Source organism: Apodemus sylvaticus, chromosome 8 (genome assembly GCF_947179515.1).
Source record: "Apodemus sylvaticus chromosome 8, mApoSyl1.1, whole genome shotgun sequence".
NCBI lineage: Eukaryota > Metazoa > Chordata > Mammalia > Rodentia > Muridae > Apodemus > Apodemus sylvaticus.
The window spans coordinates 58,605,228-58,625,706 of record NC_067479.1 but is presented as its reverse complement, the minus strand read 5'-3'; the positions used below and the strand labels follow the sequence as shown (position 1 = coordinate 58,625,706).

Genomic DNA, 20,479 nt, shown 5'->3' with positions numbered 1-20,479 from the left:
CACTCGCCTTCCAAGCACCACCTCCTGTCACTGTATTCACCTTTTTTCCATTATCACAGTCTTGTCATAATGAATTGCACCTCATCAATCATTGCAGGTAAGTCAGAGTGAGATGCTGTGCACTCAACATAGAGTAAAACTGTAGCTGTGCCAAACTCTCCACCAAGCTGAGAATTTATTGTGAGTCTGCTAACTTCTGAGTGACCAGAGTCACTAAGCATCAAACACACACACACACTCACACACACACAAACACAAACACTTTAGAGGTCTTTTCTATTGTCTTTTAAAATTTTATCCTTTTTAAAGTGAGCTTTACTGCGTAATCAGAGATCTTATGTCTAATTATCCATTTCAGAGTCATCAGGGTGGTTTTGTAATTACATGCACTTGCTGCCGGACGACCAGAGTTAGATCCTCAGAGGTCTTTCTAAATAAATAAGTATATCTATCAAAGAAATAAAGCATCCCACGCATAAAGAATAAGAACTCTGATAAAGCTTTATTATTTTCTCTGCAGTTAAACTAAGGAACAAGGAGCATGGTTCAAAGAAGGAAGGAATATACACACGCATACTACATGTACAACATAATGGCCTATTGTTAAAATTATCATGAGTTTTTTTAGAAGGTGGTAAATGTCTTAGGACCCTGGAGAATGCACCATCTTAAAGAAATTACCAAGATGTACAAATCTAATAAGAGTCTGTTAGACACCACAACCCTTACCACAAAGTAATTGTTCATTTTGAGCAATATTTTTAAAAACATATGTCCAGCATTGAGATGACTCAGACGTGAAGAAACAGAAAAGTATGAATGAGTGAGTCTTCCCTGAGCAACCTCAGCAGATGATGACAGCTGCGGCCACTTCAGTCATTTGCACAATTCCACATGCCCTTCTCGCATGCTGCGCTGTGAGCAGTCTGCCAGAGGCCATGGAAGGTCTTTGTGGGCCCTTTACTTGGGCTGAGATTCCCAATGGAGAGGCGTGCCACAGGTCTGGAGAGTGCTATCTCAGAAAATGGTTAACATTACAGTTAGAGCAAAAGAGAGAGCTGAGTCCACCTGAGCATCATTTTAATCACCTCTGATGTTGATGTTGTCAAGCACAAGACCTTTCTTACACTGTGCAGAGGGTGGGCTTCTCCCTGTTAGCCTATGAAATCACTCCAAGCTGAACAAGTAATTCTAGCATGAGAACTTGCACTCGTTCATACTTTTCTGTTTCATACCATAAAAATACACTTTAGAAAAAGAGAGAGGGGGGGAGAGAAAGTTTGGTTTGGTTTTGAGTCATTGTGGGGTTTCTGTGATTAAAGAGTTAAAAGAATGAACATTGAAAAACAGGATTTAAGATTGCGCGCGCGGTCCTCAGGCATGAGAACCCTGGGTCCACTGTAGGACACTCCCTGTCCTTCCTCCCTTATCTCTGTTGCTCTTGGCCTATCGGTTTTATTCTTCCTTATGATAAGCCAGGGTCTTCACACAGACAACTTCCGACAGCAAAGGGTTCACAACCTCACAGCTTCATACTGGAGAATGTGGGTGTGCCCCCCATCATCTCACCACTCCCCCACGAGCTCCAAGTCCTCATAGCTTCATCTACCTGCTCAGTACTTAATAAAACACTGTCACCAAGGAAGAGCTGTCATAATCACCCCAACTTGAACTGAGTCCATTTCTTTGCCCAGTCACCAGTGAAACGGCTGAGGTCAGGCATACAGAGGCAAGCCATGGGAAACACAGGATGGGAGGCAGAGAAGTGGGCATGGTCAGCACCAGAAAAAGGGAGGGGCCGAGGCAGAAGAAAAAGGCATCATCAGCCTTGGTAACCACCAGCACAACACTGACTTCATGGGACGTTATGTTCTGAGTTCTTGATAAATGAACTTGGTGAACTTACAAGTTGGTGACCGCCTATATCTGAATAATGCACACAGGGGACAGGACAGACAATAGCCATGGAGAAGGCCCATCATGCCATTTGCCATCTGGTTTTCCCTTGGAGAACAGGCGTGCCTTTCCTCCGGGTTTCTGGTTGTCCCAACTGAGGTTGATTCCTTAGTTGATAGGCCAGAGCAACTGCCCTTTAGCTCAAAGCCCAAAGTCAATAAGAGTATCAGCAGTTCTGGGGGACGGGTGGGGCAAAGCCTCCAATGTTCAGAGAACTGGATGGAAATGGTATTTACTTTTAACAGAATATAAAATATTTGCATTTCTTATTCATAACCCAAAGATGATTACCATATATATTATCAAAGCTTAAATTAATACTGTACACATGTGTGTGTGTGTGTGTGTGTGTGTGTATAAAGATATATATATATAAATATCTTTGGCCCCAGGTTCATATTAGAGCATTCTCTATGATGAAATTTCTGTGTGAAACTATCCCTATATTATATAGTCATCTTTTATAGGACAGTAATTATATATTAGCAATGTACTACATTCTTTATTTTTGGGTCAATGTCAAAGTCATATAAGCCAATGCATCTCAAAAGTCTTATGTGTGTCTGGACACATAGTTCTGCCATTAGGCAACTGAGGAAGTTTGTCAGCCCCAAAGAAAGACCTTTATAACAACAGTGGGAAAAGTTGCTCGGAGATTCTTGGCAGAGACATGTGGAAATATTTTTTTAAAGCTATTTTGTGCAATTATTTTTTACAAACATTAAACAAGAGAAATCAAGCACCAACCAAGGGTCATTTCTTAAAATGCACACACACCCCAAACCTAATATCACCACAAAACTGTAGTTTCTAACAGTTGCAGAATCTTATCCACTTAAGGCAAATGTTTTCAGAAACAGAACAAAACAAAACAATAACCTATTTTTTGTTTGTTTATAAAATTTTAAAATGTCCCTTCTTTTCACTTTATTTTCCTTTGTTCTCCCACTGTGGAAGAATGTTAAGATTTCATAACAACAGACAATCAGCTCCCTTTCGGTTGAGTCACTTTATGCAGATATTTCACTATGCAGGGAAAAAAAAGAGTTGGGAAAGAGAATTCCTCTGTCTGCCCCTGGCAGTGTTCTGAGGTTCCCTGGAGCATTTGAGGTGACAGCGTGGTTGACACAGACTGACATGTTCTTTGATTCACACGCAGCTGTATGCTTTCACGTCGCAGATCGGAAAGGTTTTGCTTGGGAACACTTTTTGCACCAATGTTAAACAAGTCAGTTTTCTTGAAGGCACAGTCAGCATTTACTGGAACTGGTGTCAGCCCTTAGCTGAGAGGAAACAGGTCACAGACCTCACCCTGTCTTCCACCTTTTCTAATGCTGCTGGGGGTACAGAGATTTTGTTCTGTTCTTAGCTGCCAGGGAGAACCCCAGTGAGGTTTACATCTGCTTTGTTGCAAAGTTAAATTTAGCTTCATTTTGACAGTTTACTTTGGCCCCAAGTCCTTTCCCTTAGTCAGATACTTTTAACTGTCCAACTCATCTCATTGGCATGGATGGAGGCCATAGATGGAACTAAAAAGATTCACAGGCCCATCTGACTATCATCTGAATCCAGATGAAGAGGCAATCTCTGGAGACCCCCAAAATGCCAAATCTGTACAGAGTTGCGGATAACATTTTATGTTTTCAATAACTGCTTAATGTCTATATATGCCCTCCCTTTTCAGCAGTAGCTCTTTAAGTCATCAACTAGAGAATATATTGAGATGATTATTATTACCAAGTGCCCAAAAGAATTACTTACTGCCCTGAAATTCAGAAATAAATTCAGAGATGCTATGATTGAGTGGAATTACTATGTATCAAGTAACTCAGTGGTAGTTTCATATATTTAAACACTTGTTTTATTTTTAGCTAGCTGAGACTGAAAGGTAGAGAAAGGACAATAAATATAAAAGCTATTAAATTGAGGTCCATAAGCTTGTAGCTTCAGTCTTGGCATGAGGTCACTATTCAGAATAGATTATTTCTGTGATCTGTGATTTCTTTCTCTGCCATCTGTATGTAAATGTAATGATAGCTTTAGCAACAGCCTTAACCCCTACAGAATTCACCTAATAACAGTTATTTTGTGATATTCAAAATCCTGGGGATTTTCTCCAACCAGTGTTTCATAAATTTGCACTCTACCAGAAAATTATCCAGGAGCCGTTTTCCTTCTACACTTCTACAATGGCTTCCCCCAGTCTTGAGGCTTTAGTTTCACAGGCCAGAAGAGGAAGAGGATAGAAGTTCTTCCAGAATGATCAAGAATCTAGATACAGAAATATCTGCTGCTGCTGTTCTTTCAAGGTAGGATGGCCCCCTATTCCTCATACAGCCGAGGCTAGCCCTGAACTCCAGAGCCTTCTGCAACCAGATTCCTACTGCTGTGAGAAAGTGATTGTTTTCATTTTTCCTTCACATTTTACAGGCCAAAGGCTCTCAACCTTCACAATGCTGTGACCCTTTCATATAGTTCCTCCTGTTGTGGGGAAACTCCCCCACCAACCATAAGACTATTTTCTTGCTACTTCAAAACTGTAATTTTGCTACTGTTATGAATTGTGATATAAATATTTTTGGAGATAGAGGTTTGCCAACAGGGTCATGAACTGTTGAGATCCACTGCTCTAAACACAAGATTCCAGTCAATCATATTCATGGACTGGATAGCTTCTTGTCTTAGCCAGATTTTTCACTGCTATGACCAAATACAGTTTTTTTAAAAAAAATTAGAGAGAGTTTAAACACACTCATCGTTTTAGTGCCCACAGTTCATTCCCTTCATTCCTATGGCCACAAGGTAAGACAATTCTTCCTGCAGTGGATGTCTATGGAGGTCAGGGTCATTATCTTCTTTTCTAGGGCACACCCACAGCCATCTACTTTCTTCAGTGAGACTCCATTTGCTGCAGTTCTCTAAATGCCAATGCTCTATTTAAATCTGAAAGTACCATGGCATGAAACTATTGATTAGGTCAGAGTCCTTATGCTCTTGTCTCTGGAAATGCTCTCCCAGACATCCTCAGAGGTGCACTTTATTAGTGTGCTAAATGGGCTCATAATACAACCAGTTTGATAATAAATATTAACCACAGCATCGTTCTATTTACTCTGGATATTAGTCAAAAATATACTTTATTGATATAATACCAACCTTTCACAGTTCCCCATGTGCCTATCAGCACTTTTGGAATCTTGTTATCAGGCTAACAGCTACAGAGCTAAAGATTGGATGGAACCAATGAGTTAAGCACTAAAGAACAGGCCTGGATGAAGACAAACCCTTCAACCTCATGTTTGATTTTAGGCAGTCCTGGAATGGACAAAGATGCCAACATGAAACCAGTCAACTCAGAGCCCTGAACTCCACAATCGTTCTCATAGGACATCTTTATTGCTCCTTGGGGACCTGGATATAGTTTCCAGTCGTAGTGATATACTTGTCTTTAATCGTAGCAATTGACGGGTCCTCAAAGCACCTCAAAATTGTTAATTTGCAGTTCTGTGTCAGGATTTTTTTTATTTTTTATGCTAATGATCTTTTTTTCTTTGTTTTGTTTCTAAAAGGAAAAACAAAACACTTGTGGATCAAAGTGTTATTTTTATGGGGAGTTTTCCAGAATCTATAAACTATCCATGAAGATAATTCTTCAAACACAAAAATAATTCCAACAGAATAAAACAAAACTTTGGACTTCAGCCCATATTGTCAGGGACAAAGGCGTGGTGTGTTCCTTAGAAAACTCATTTCTATAGCCTGGACTCATGACTTGAAAGTTCCCATGACTTATGTCAGCTGCCAATCTTCTGGACTCTAAATGCTAAAGAAGTAAGGATTCTTACAAACGTTCTATGCTTTCACACTAAGAAAGAAACACATACACACACACACACACACACACACACACATACACACACACTTCTGTAGAATTAATAGCAATTAATATTCATTAGGAACTTCTTTTTATGAAGCAATATCATGTTTATATGTAGTACATATAACTGATTACATGCGTATGTAACTCTCCCTTTGAAATAAAAGTTACCTTACTTACAGATGGAGAAACTGTTGAAAAGGCCCGGGAAACATTGTGTCAAACATACCTTGGAAGAAAAATTCTTCAAACTATTTTGCAACAAAGCTAAGTGGTAGCATAAATAACACTGTCACCCACCTCCAAACAAAAGAATAAAACAGAAAGGAAACGTCTGTAAAGAGAATGAGTTATTCACCTAGACTTAGGAGAATACAGAGTCACAACACCACAGTCCGCATATCGAGACACATCTTCCCATTTACCCTAGACATTAGGGAATACAGAGCCACATCACCACGGTCTACACATCAAGACATGTCTTCCAGATCCTCTGACGTAAAGTCAACATTTTATCTTTACAATAAGAAAAGCCTTGTCTGAAACCTGACAGTTTTTCTCAGACAACAGAAAAATGAAGGCTGTGCTTTCTGCAAGTGTCTCTCAGAGGTTAGAAACTGAAGTCTCATTGCTTGTGAAATGTTGAGGTGGTATTCTTTAGGAACTGAAGTCTAGACTGGCAGTCGAATCCTTGGAGGTATGCCCTCAAGGGGAGTATTCTGGTAATTTGCTCTTCTCTGGCTTTTCTTCTTAGCTGTTGAGTCCAACACTTTTGTTCTATCTTGATGAGCACATGCTGCCCTGCTGATGTCAAAATCAATGGGACCCTTCCATCGTGGACCAGAACCTCAAAACTGTGAGCTAAAGTAAATCTTTTCTTTTTAGGAGTCAATTGCTTTGGGTAGTGCATGATACTGATGAGATGCTGACTAATATATTGAGGTTGCCAAGAAAATCACTACCTATCTGACCTGCACAGACTGTAAGAAAGTGGTTCTCAACCTGTGGGTCATGACCCCTTTGGGGGGTATCCAATGGCTCTTTCACAGGGGTTGCCCAAGATTATAGGAAAAAATAGATATTTTTATTATGCTTAACAGTAGCAAAATTATGGTTATAAAATATAGCAATGAATATAATTTTATGGCTGCGGGTCACCACAGTGTGAGGAACTGTATTAAAGGGTCGCAGTGTTAGGAAGGTTGGGAAGCACTGCAGTGAGAAAAGAAATCCTCTTGTCAGTCATCCTGTAACTCTTCCCTGGGCTTTACTTCTTAGCAACTCACATTGTTCTGACAGTAAAGAGCTAAGGAAGCTTTTTTCCTGATGTTTGTAAAGAAAGAGCAAGGTTAGGAGCTAGACAGATGCTCAATTGGTAAAGTGTGTGCCACACACGCATGAGCACTGGAATTTTGATCCCTGTAACCTACATAAAAAATAAGTATGGTGTGCTCTTATAATTCCACCACCAGAGAACTAAGACACAGATGGATTCCTGAGGCTTCCTACAAATTAGTGAGCTTCAGTGAAAAACTCGATCTCAAAAAATAAAGGGGAGAGTGGTACAGGAAGTGGCCTGATGGCATCAGACTCTGGTTTCCACATGGATGAACACACATGAACACATGCAGAGGCACATACACACACATGACAGGCATATGCATACATATCAAAAAGAAAGAGAAAGGCTACATATTATTAATAATGCTCAAAATATTCTCCACAAAATTTGTTCTATTCTGTAGGGGGAAACAAGCCTTCTCCAGAATGTTATCCCTACTACAGAAGTGCATTTCTCTTGTCCATCACTGCTGATTTCATTTCACTGAAGAGGACAAGGACAGCTAACGGATGTTTAACCATGAAGATCATAGACCAGAAACACAGGCCTACCAAAGAATGAAATCAGTGTGTTATTGAAGATAGGCATGTATGTAATTTGTAAGAGTATGTGAGTTTGCATGTTCCTTTACAGGCATGTCGATGCCAGAGCAGAATATCTGGAATCTTCCCATACTGATACCCATACTTTAACAGGGTTAAAGAATGATTTCCCCAAGTCACATGCAGCAGCACATGCCCAGCATTACATAGGCAGAGGTCTGTAAATCCAAGTCTAGCCTGGTCTACATAGCTATTTCCAGGTCAGTGCTAGATTTAAGTCTAGATTTAAGTCAACAAAGAAGACAAGACAATGAGATGGGGAAACGGTGAGACTGGGCTGTGGGGCCACAACAAACCTTAACCACAACACAATCTCTATCCAAATTAACATAGCGTCTACACTGAAGACCCATTTAGCCCAGTTTCAACTTTTTAATACTTAATGTAAAACTTTCAACCACGAACTCCAAAGCATGCTACAAAGGCAGCAAAACTCCAGTCCAAGGAGGCGAAGTAACCAACAGAACCATACTCAGATGCGGCTGAGATTTTGAAATTATCAGTCGGGACTGTAAAAATAACTATGATTAATATGTTAAAGGCCTTAATGGAAAAAAAGGAGTGGATAGCATGCGAGAACAAATGAGTAATGCAATCAGAGATGGAAACTCTAAGAACGAGCAAAAAAAAAAAAAAACAAGAGGAAATTCACAAAATTGAGAACACTGTTGGAGGAGCGAGGAAGGCCTTTGATGGGCTCAGCAGTGCAGGGGCATGGCTGGAGAGAGAAGCAGCGAGATTACACGTAGGTCAATAAAAACAAACACAAAACTTTCCGTGCTGAAATGTAGTCAGACTGGGGGAAAGGAAGGGACAAAACACCCAAAGGTGACATTCTGAAGAACTCAAGGAATGTACCTCCTCACCCTCACTCACAACTACAGATTATCTTAAGTAAATTGGTTTTAAATAGATGTATAAAAGTTATCTTGAAGTTGTTTTGAAAAATAAACAATGAAGGAAGACAACTTTTTTTAGAACAATTGGCTGGAATTTAGTAAAAGCCAGAGCCTGCTTGTGTTCTAGCCTGTTCCCATCTTCCCCTCCCAAGCTCAGCTTAATGAATCCTCCTCCTGAGGCTGGGAGGACAGGCTGCCAGAGCTCCCTCGCTGCCTTTCCCCACCAAGGTTTACCCTGCTCTAACCAGGCAAGGCCTATCGAAAGCAAGAAATCTATCTTTGCCAAATGTATTTGGTCCAGATTGTTGCACAATGATCGCCCGGGGGTGGGTGGGTGGTGTTTTTGTTTGTTTGTTTGTTTGTTTGTTTTTGTTTTTTGAACAAGTAGAAAAGCCTGCCTGTTTTGGCCCAGGTACAGGGTTGATTCTTGATAAAAGGAGACAATTGGACAAGTAGACTAGGAGAAGAGAGATAAGAGTCAAATGGAGCCATTGCTAAAACTGCTTTTCTCACAAAGACCTATTCAAAGCCAAGACTTGGCTTTCCCAGTAAACATATCAAAGTCTTCACACTGTGGGAAGAAACAGAGTCTCTAACATGGATTAGACACAGCTCCAAACAAATAAGAAAGAAAACAACAATGACAAGCTCCAGAGAGTGGCAGGTTAAATCACACCATAAGTACAACACAATAAGGCAGTGGTCCTCAACCTTCTGGACACTCTGATCCTTACATACAGTAGTTCCTCAGGTTGCGGTGACCTCCAGCTATAAAATCATTTATTTGCGCTACTTCATAACTATAATTTTGCTAATGTTATGTGTTGTAATGTAAATATGCAACCTGTAAAGGGGTCACGAACCAAAGGTTAAGAACAACTGTAATAAAGGACCAAGTATGTGTTATCGTCTCAGAACTGTGGACAGAGATAGATAGCAAGGAGACTGAAACCTGAGAAGTGTGGATGTCAGGGTTACTTCCAGCCAGACAACCGGTGTGTTTAAGGGACTGAGGGAAGCCATATTTAAAGAAATAACTGCTTTGCTTCATAGGGCACGTGATGTTATGATCCAGGTAATTGTTCCTTGCAAGCCCTATGATAAAACTGAATTCCTGAAGTCCAATGTTAATGGTATTTGCAGGTTCAATACTGGAAAGATAATTTGGTGATCCCTGGTATGGGGCCCTGATAGCATTGGGGTCTTAATAAATGGAAGACGACAGGCCCAAGTCAGTAAGCTTGTTCTACCTCTGCCATGTCTGATAGCCCAGCAGGAAGGCCATCACCCGATGCCAGTGTTATGCTCCTGGACTTTTATAGCAAAAAGCTAAATCAACCCTCTTTTTTTTTCTATAAATTTATCTAAATTCTGGTATTCATTTATAGCTGTGGAAAATGCATTTAAGTGAATGGTGTCAATAAAAAGAGGAAATTTATGAGAAAGAACAAAATGAAAACATCTAACTCAATGGGCAATAATCATAAAAATAAAAATTTATTAGAGGGACTCAATAATAGATTTGAAATGGCAACAGAAACAACCAGCAAAATCAAAAGTATACGATTCAAAGGGCAAAGAGAAAAATGAAGAAAAGTGAAAAGCCTTAGAAACAGATACCTTTCAGTGTGTTTATCAGCATACACTGTATGAAAAAATAAGAGAAATGGCTATAAAATGCTCAAAATATGAAATATCTAGAAAAAAACCTAAATCTGTACATCCATGGCTAAACATAACAGAAAATAGTGAAAGAAAATACTTCAAGAAGGAAAAAGAAAGACACATAAAATGGAACCCATAAAGACTCACAGCTAAGTTCCTTTCAGAAATAATGGAGGCCAGAAGACATGGAATAATAACATGTTAATTAAAAGTAGAAGGGAAAAAACCCTTTGGTCTATGTAATATATTGAAAGCATGATATAATTTCTGCTTGCTGCTGGTGACAAAATGTACAAGGAAAGAGACAACCAGAATGCAATGATCTGGCAATTCCCACTCTGCTCTTACTGCACAAATGAAATGATCTGCGTGGCTCCAGGGGAAGCATGTGGAAGAAAGAGCACAATTTCCACAGCACTGAGCATAGCAGCCATAGGAACCTCTCTTCCATAGCTTCCCTTTCTTCTATCCACAAATGCGAGAGTGGGTTGGGAAAGAGATAAGTGACCAGTGTATAAAATGGCCTTTAAGGACAGAATGGCACCTGGAATATAGAATCAGCAAACAGAAAACTAATGGGTCTTAACTACAAGAGGCCACATCTGCAGCTTCTTTCCATAGAGGACAGTTTCAAGTACAATATAAGGATAGCTTTCTTCTAATTTTCTGGAGAAGGAAACCAAACAGGCTCAATGTCCTCCAGAATCACCTCATGACTAAGGACCAACACCTGACTTCCAAAATATCCCTGAGAAGATTTGGCATGGGTTTTCACAAACTGTGGCCTATTTTAAATTATGCCCTGATCCTGTGTCAAAAGCAAGATTAGCTATTTCTTTGAAATCTATATTTGTGGTTGTATGTTGGAGGGTGAAATGCACTCTTTGTCAAGAAGGCCAATTGTCTTCCATTTGTGGTATGTTATCCACGTAGGATGGTAGGACACTAGCTTGCTGTTCTCTGGCTTTATTTTGAGTTCCCCATTCATCCATTCTCCATCTGCATATTCACTCAACTTCTCCCATATCTTTCTATACCTTGTTCCCACTTGCAATCTTGTTAAAGTGACGAGTTGGTTTTACTCGTATTTGTTCTTATAAAATGTTTACTGCTGTCTTCTAGATAGGTATTTTTTTAAATTTCCATCTCATACAAATGGCATCCTGCTTTATATAGTATGCTCTTTAGTTTTATATGGACTCATTACTTTTAAGATCTGCTGACTGTTGTGGTATTTTTCAACTTTATTCACTTGCCACATCTTACTAACTGCTCCCTCAGTGGTAAGCATCTTCATCATTTTTAATACCCATAAACACTGCTGCAGTAAATACTGATGGGAATATGAGTTCTGGGATTGCATACTTCAGAGCAGGAATCTTGGCCCATAAGGGGTAGATGAATTTAATTAGACTAAGATACCAGTTACATAAAGTATTGTGCTTTGCTCATACCCATCTCTCTACTTTGCCCTCCCCGCTCCATTTCCTGCCACCAGGCCCTAGTGGTCTTCTTTATTTTCATCTCCCTTTCCCCCTCCCCTCCTGTTTATAACACATTATTTATCCAGACTCCACATGACAGAAAATATAATACACTGCATTTATACCCATTTACTCTCTCTATTCTTCTTTAGGGAGCTCTTATCTTTCTCTCCTCTTCCATGTTCCATGTACACACACACACACACACACACACACACACACACTTAAACTTAAATATCATTTATAATAGAAAACATATTTGTATCTCCAAGCTTAAATGAATTTAACATGATAATTTCTAATTTCATCGTGGTTTTTTTTTTAAATAAAATCATTTCCTTTTTCCTTTTTGGCTGAATAAAACTCCACATGGTGTTCATATGTCACATTTTCTTTGTCTGGTCTCCTGCCAATGTAATGGACATCTAGACTGGGCTACATATATTGGCTTTTTACAGCAGTAAACACCAATTTGCAGTTATTTCTGTGCTATGTTGACCTTCAGACCTTCAGAGTCACACTGGGGAGCTGAAGAGGTAGGTCCTATAGTAGTTTGGGCTTTATTGTTGACTCTGCAAGCTGAATTTCAGTGTGGCTTATCAATTTATATTTTTACGAGACATATGAAAAGATGGTGTTACTTTTAATTTTTCTAGCCTAGTGCTTGTCTAAGTTTCTGTAACAGTTCTAGCCAAGCGCCATTTGCCCCTGTGCATTATTGTCTCTGATCAGGCAATAATCCTCATCCGTGTGCTTTACAAGAACTTGCATGGTGATCTTTACCTTCTTCAAACATGACATCTTTTACTCGTGCATACCTAGTTTGAATATTTAGGGTTTGCAAACTCTATATGCTACATCCAGGTGAAGTTTTACTTCAAGACAAAGTCATCATAGCAAGAAAAGGTAAAACAAACACACCAGAATTCCAAAATATATGGACAGTTGAAACTCCCACGAACTCTTCCTTCACACAGGAACACACTGTGTGTATGATCTGAACCACAAAGATCTATTCAAGGAATCATGACATTAAGGGGTGCCCTAACAAACTTCCACCAGATCTTTCTGTCAGAGACTTCTCAAATCTGATCCTTAACTACCAATAAAAGAAAGGGAACCTTAGAATTGCTGGGCATAGTTCAGAGCCTAAATAGCACACCATAAATGTCACCGATCTTGTCTTACTCAAGAGTCAAAAACATCCAAACCTCCATACAGCCTCAAAGGTTAAAGCATTGTGCTTACATTCTAGCTTTTACAAACCCTGTTCCCACATTTGCCCTCCAGTTCTTGGCCAAAGCAGGCTAAAGCTAAGCTCCCCAACCATGGGCCTTCTTTTATACTTTTTATATATATTTGCAGAATAAATTAAGCACAACCACTAAGGTCATCTGTATCACTAAAGTGATGCTTGTACACCTTTAAAGAAACATTCTGTTTATCGGCAATTCTGAAAGATTTCAGTGAAAGCTTGTCTGTATACCTCCACTAGCTTAGCAAGCATGTTACTATGTCTGTCCCTGGAGCTGGCACTTCAGGAACGGTGCTTATAGATCAATTCAGTAGAAGAAGCAAGTTACAGTTAAGTAAATGTGGCATCTCTACTGCCCTATCAGCTTCAGATGCTCCTACATTGGATGATTATCAATATTATCAAGAGTCTAGTTTTTAGAAAAAATCTCATTAAAGTAACCTCATCAATGACTGTGTGTAAGTTGAGCAGAGGCTGAATTTGTGATCTGACAGGATGGCCAAGCTGTCCCCAGAATCATCAAGGAAACGCAAGAATCAGTTCCTGGCATGAAAGCAGAACCAGATGAAAACAACACCCATGATTTTCACATGGTCATTGCTGGCCCCAGGATTCCCCCTTGGAGAGAGAGATATTTAAACTTGTACTGTTGCTTCTAGAAGAATGCCCAACAAAAGCACCTAAAGTATGGTTTATGAAGAACACTTATCATCTTAATGTAGACAAGTTTGGAAGAATATTCAGGTATGTTTGAAAGAAAAGTGGGCCCCAGCACTGCAGATCCGCAAAGTTCAGCTATCAATTCAGGCTTTGTTAAGAGTTCCTAATCTAGATGATCTGTCAGTAAACGATGTGGCCGAGCTGTGGAAGACCAATGAAGCCCAAGCCACAGGAACAACGAGAGCATGGACTAGACTGTATGGCATAAATAATATTTAAGTTGATCAGATCACCAAGTGTGCATCACTTCTGTTCTAACAAAACTTCTTCCTTTTGTTGTTTATATTAAAACCCCAGGCATCATCATCTTTTGTGAATGCACACACAGTAGCAAATCTCTGTCTTGTCCTGGTTTGCTGTTGTAAGGCACGAGCAGAGAGTGGAAGGACCATCTGGGTTGTTGGAAGATAGTGAAAAGCAGTGACTCTCTGCTTCAACTCACTTCCCCATTGTGGTCTAATTACAAGGCCCTGTGGATGAAGGTAGTGGTCAGGGTTAGATGCCAGAGGTATGGGTTTTTTTTTAATGGGGAAACTAGTTTTATTTTAACTTTATGGTATCCTTCTTCCTCCCCCTGTTTATGGGATCTAACTGCAGTAGAAAAAAAAAAGCAATCAGATTTTTAGAATATGCTCTCTATCCAAGTCCAAATTTAGATGCTATAGATGGTCAGGCTTGAATGTCTGAACAGAAATGGGAATATTAAATAAAAATCACAACCATCACTAATAACACTGTGACTTCATGGTCAAGTGTAGATTCTCTACATCCCCTGCCTTTAAAAGATAGAAAAAGAGTAGGAGGAAAAGGAGGGAGAAGAGGAAAGACTGTCACCATTTTGTATAGTTTGTCTAGAGACTTGTTAAGTCTTAGGTTTTAGTAAAATGTTTTTTGTTATTCTAAAAAAATAAAGCATTTTCAACTGCAAATTCTGTTAATATTACAAAAAATAATCCAGAGTTGCGATACTATTCCTTGACCTTTCCAGAGACATCATGAATCCTGCATGCATACCTGAAGGGCCAAGCCTCTGTCAATTGCCCAAGACACTTGTGAAAGTAGCTGCCCACTGTATGTTACACCACAAGGCTTTGTTGGCACAGGTCCTTGGTGAGTCTTATTTTAATGAAACGTCTATTCTTTCTTCCAGTGTGAAAACAAATTCAGCTAAGTAGGCCTCTTTATTTAAATAACTTCTCTGTATGGTACACATCTGACTTTATTTATGCATCAGGGCCTAATGGTTAAGAAGTACATAGGTAAGTTCTTGTTTTTATTGGGGAATTTCTGCTCATTCAAGGAGATCTTAAGTATCCAATAACCCATCTTTGTGCTCTGGCACAAAGATCCACGAAGTGTTCTCCAGCCTCCACTGCTTCCATATGAAGGTGCATACTGCAGTTTTCTGTCTGTTCAGTAGCATGACCTTCCCCATCTCTGTTCCCCAGTGGAGTGGCATACGGCCTACAGGGCGTGCTTGTCTGCTTTTCCAAGGCTTTTCATCTACCTGATCTTCTGAATTATCTTCCCTTTATTCATTAATGAAGTCCAGTTTAATGAGCCAATAGCTATTCCTTTAGAATGTTTTTCTGTGTCTTGATGAAAAAAAAATGTTTTGGATGTCCTAAAAATGGCCAGACTACTTTCATTTATCTTGCTGAGAGATTTTGGCATTGTTGGGTTTTACACTAAATGTTCTGCTGACATAAAGTAATCATTGACTAAAATTTGGGTTCCTATCTTAGGCACAGAATGGTGGATTTCTGGGAACAAGAATTAATAGGAATATTGATAAATCCAAAATGTAGTTTAAGGATCTTCATTGTAATTAAACTTCACAGAATATGGCGCTTTTGAACCCATGTTAAAATAGATTCTTTGGTTAAACCATACATAAATGTATAAACAAGAATTATAAGCTGAAATAATGTTCTGTTCTAGGTCTCTACAATATTAAAAAAGTTGTGTCAGGCTTTAGACAAACAAATCCAAATTCAAAAGGAAAAGCTAAACAGAGAAAGACCTTTGGCTATAAATCCATTTGCCACCTGTATAGGTGGGCCCAGATCAGATTAACCCTGTAGAACCTGGAGCTATAGTTAGTCTCTGAGGTTTCTGTGATGCATAGGATAGTTTTAAGTCACAGTTCAACCCTCTGAGGCAGACAGTCAAATCCTATTGAATGAAAGTTTGATGGCTGTTTATGGTTGCCTTTATGAGTTCTGAAATCCAACCCCAATGTGAACTGAAGATGGGTCCAAGTCCCCTCTAAACCCAGAAGAATGTCTTAATGGGCATGACCACTGCCTACTCCAATACCCTCTTGAAGGCATAAAGTTTTATGCCCTCACATAGGCACAACAACATAAAAACAAGTTTCTTTCCTCCTGCCACCTAAAGCTCATTTTCCAAACCAGTAGCTAAGTGCCTTCCCACAAGTCCTAGTGCTGACCACTGGGTGGCAGTAAAAGACTTCTGTCAGAAACTCCTGTCTGCTTTAGCTGCAAGTAGCTACAAATGTCCAGCGGTCCGCAGTGTCCCATCAATCAATTCAGGCAAGGATCATCAGTATCCAGGATGTTTCAACTTGGCTCAGGGCACATATGGGACCTTATGTGACAATTTAAAGACCTGCATAATAGATTTTTAATTAAAGAGATTTTTCTAAATGCTTTCCACAGGACCTAACATGGTTGTAATTAGTCACATGAACAGGGCCAGAGAAATGTATAGATTTCTTCTCCAGTATGCTTAGTCAAGTAGGAGAGGAGGAGCCAAACCCCCTATGTTAACACATTTCAATAAGGACTCACCATTTGGGCAACACTGAGATTGAAGAGATGGAATAAGGCACGAAGGAAGCACTGGCCACACACAATTTGCACTTAGAAGTTTCCCCCTAGGATGCCTCATAGCATTTGTGACTGACATCACCCCATCCTGCTAATGTCATCACCATGCCCATTAGCAGTTAGTTTGTAAGTTTAAGTAAGAGTGCCTAGCGACCTGAGAAAACTGGTGTCCCTCAGACCGGTTCACCCTTACCAACACAAATGGTCCCAGTCTTGGTAAAGGACTTTGAAGAGAGGGATTCCAAGAGGCTCTCAAACCCATCAGAGTCAGAATCTAAACCCTGAATTTTTTGGGTTGATGTGGGTGCTGAAGCCATGTTAATCTCTTCTTTTCTGTAAAATTGCAGACATTTTATCTATGAAGTCAAAGAGTTATTCAGTGAGACTGCCATGGTCATTTTATAATCACAAGTTAACATAGAATTTCAATAATATTTATAACAACATGGTATAATCTCTCTCTCCCTCCCTCCCTCCCTCCCTAAAATTTTTATTCAATCCTAAAAATACATTTTACCTCTTCTATATGAATTACCTCACTTCTTCAAAAACACCTCATCTTTTCCCTGTCATCATACCCACTGCAAGGGGACTCAGGGAGGCTGTCTTCCCATCAGCACAGGTCATCAATGAACAGCACAGATACTCACTGACCAAGCTACCAGTTTGAGCCAAGTAACGTTGGGGAGAAAGGCTTGTAAACCTAAGTGGTCATCTCTAACCCTTATGCCCGTCACCTACAGCCGTCTGACCAGCGTCCTCAGCATTTCGGTAGAATATTCCAAACGATATCAGAAAAGAGTTGAGCAGTTCCTACTTTGGAGCTATGAGTCAAGCAGATTTACTTTATGTATCATATCAGAAGTGGAGTTTGCCTCAAAACATAATTCTGTAAAAGTAGCAAGCGATTGAGGAGTGCAGAAGACCAGAGTAATGTCTCATGGGATCCTGGGCCAATCTAACTCCCATCTCAAGATGGATCTGAGAGATAATTTAAAAGCATTTCACCTGGAATCTTAACCCCTCAGCGACCAGTCTGGTGGCAGACCAAACAAGTGGGCTCCACCTTTCATGAGCAGACCTGGGCCTTCGTGCCCAACTTAAGCGCCTTCTGGAGCACACAGGAACAGCTGCATATGTACCCAACTTTCCTTACATTTTAATCTCCCTTGTTATCCATTCAGTGCCTGTCCCTGGCCCTGGAAGGTCAACAGATACTTTTCTACCCATCAGCAGATAGAATAATTCTGTTACCAGAGAATAGGTGTGGGGAGTCAGAAGCCTGCTAAAAGCAATGTGCTTGTCCCCTAACTTGTTCCTTCATCTTTCTCCTAAAGGATACCTTGGCTATTATTTAAATGACACAAAGTATGTAATCTCAACCCTCCCAACTGAAGAACTAACTGCATGGCTTTTTTAAGGGTATTTGGTATCCAGACCACTGAGCACTCTCTCCCTCTCCCTCTCCCTGTCCTTTTCCCTCTCCCTCTCCCTCTCCCTCTCCCTCTCCCTCTGTCTCCCTCTCCATCTCCTTCTTCCTCTCCTTCTCTCTCTCCCTTTCTCTCTCCATGTCCTTTTCCCTCTCCCTCTCCCTCTTCCTCTCCATCTCTTTCTCCCTCTCTGTCTTCCTCTTCCTCTCTCCTTCTCTCCCTGTTTCTCTGTCTCTCTCTCCCTCCCTCCCTCCCTCTCTCATGTGCATGTGATGAGTGCAGTTCCCAAGAAGGCCAAAAGAGGGCATCAGATGCCCTGAAGACAGAGATACTTGCAATTATGAGGTGCCTAAAGTAAATGCTGGGAACTGAACTCAAGTCCTCTGCAAGAGCAGAAAGTGCTCTTAACCTCTGAGTGTACTCTCAGGTTGGCTCTGTGAGATCTTAAAGGAAAAGGGTGCAGTGCTTATTGGAGGAAAACAAAAATCCCAACAAACACTGGGCTTGGCAAGACAGGTCCACTATACAAATGTTCAAGTCATTGTCTCTGTGTACCTGGAACTGATTGACCCCTAGGTTTGAATCACAAAATACATGCATGAATCTTGGGGGGAGAATATTACTCCTCAAAGCTCTCTGTGGCTTGTTAACTAGTTGAGACCAGTTATCAAGCTGAGTGTGCTATTTGCAAAATATTAGTGAAGAATCTGATAGGTCACTTTGATAGGTCACTTCTCGGGGTAGGACTAGGAAGGATGCTAAATAGCGCAGCATAAATCCATGAACACCACTGCATTGTCTTGAAGGGAAAAAAAGAGGAGAATTTGTCTTTTGCAAACCAGCTCTGTACATACTACCTCATAAGGATACAGGTTTGAGGTTTAGCCTCAAGCCTGCATCCTATTGAATTACCACACCATCGTTAAAAATTGAAGTTATGCAAAGTAAAACTTATTGTTTTATGAGTGAATATGGCTTCTCTTCCCCAGTTGTACAATGACTGAGTCCATTTGTTAACTGCTAACCTAATATTTATTGAGCAGAATATCTAAAATGTGTTAATAATAAATGAAAAGTATGGGTACCAATGTATTAGAAACAGTCACTACAAGGCCACAGTGGGAAAAATGGACCCTGTAATCATCATTCAAGAAATGCCTTCAGAAATTTCTACCTGAAGGAATTTAGCATTTCTAGATTTCTTCTTATGTGCTTATCACTGAAGCAGGGTCCCGAAAAGCACAGATCAATAGCTAATTCAGTTGCCGAAGTACCATGCTACTCAAAAACAAAATAAAACAAACAAACAAAAGACACACAAAAACAATAAAAAACAAAAAAAAAGGAAGACATGACACATTATAGCAACAAATGATTTTAAATATCAACAATTTTAGGTGGTAGGTACCTGGGAACTTACTATAGTTATTATGGCAGTAGATAGTTTGTTGACTTTTTGAATATTTACTATACCACAAAAGTTTGAAACTTAATTTAAAATTAATCTACCAAAATATGTAAGAATTGTGACACTACTTGAAATAAGATCAGTACTGTTTTTATTAAAGCAAATAATAGTTCAGAAAGTATTATTAAAGAAGATCTGTAAGAAAGTAACATCAACTCTGGGAGGAATGTGATGGAACAGAAGGGATTGTAATGACCCCCCTACTTGGCAAGATAAAAACCTGAAGACTGATTGCCCTCTGAACTCAGCAGAAATGAAACAGATACCAATCTGCTTTGTGGGAGATATCTAGCATGTGGGAACTAGGAAGATAAGAAATTAACTGAAATTATTTTCTTATACTAAAATGTCTCAATGCTAAATTATAATTCCTCTCTAAAATATTGTTGATGGCACTTTAAGAAAATCACCACCCCCGCATTCTCTAGTGGCACTGAGTAAATGGTCCACATTTATCAAAACTGGCATTTTTTCTCTCTGCACAGATATGATCATGGAACAGATTTGTTTAAAATGATTATCTCCCACCGCCCTTCAAACATTCTTCTTAAGAGATTCGTGGCAGAGAGCCATCTTTCCTTTCATTTCTATTTTTATTCTTTTCTAGGAGTTCAATTAAACATGCTTGTTCAAATTCAGTAACTGTTCTAGTAAAAATTGGAAGTCATATAAAAAGTGTTCTTTCTGGGAAATAAATTTAGTTTTTTGTGGATGCTGACATTTATGTGTGTGCATATGTGAATGTGTGCTTGTGCATGTGCGTGTGCGTGTTCGTGCATGCATGCGTTCATGCGTGTGTGCTTGTGTGTGCGTGTGCATGTGTGCATGTGTGTGTGTGTGTGTGTATGTGTGTGTATGTGTGTGTGTGTATGTGTGTGTGTTAATTAGGCAGGTACATGGATGTGCGTGACTGTGGAGGCCAGTGGTCA

The 20,479-nt window shown here is 39.8% G+C and overlaps 1 pseudogene; it reads left to right on the top strand.

The window, feature by feature from the left end:
- LOC127690687 (ubiquitin-conjugating enzyme E2 N-like) overlaps positions 1-14,019 on the top strand; it is a 34,656-nt pseudogene extending 20,637 nt beyond the window's left edge.
- The last annotated feature ends 6,460 nt before the right edge of the window (positions 14,020-20,479 follow it).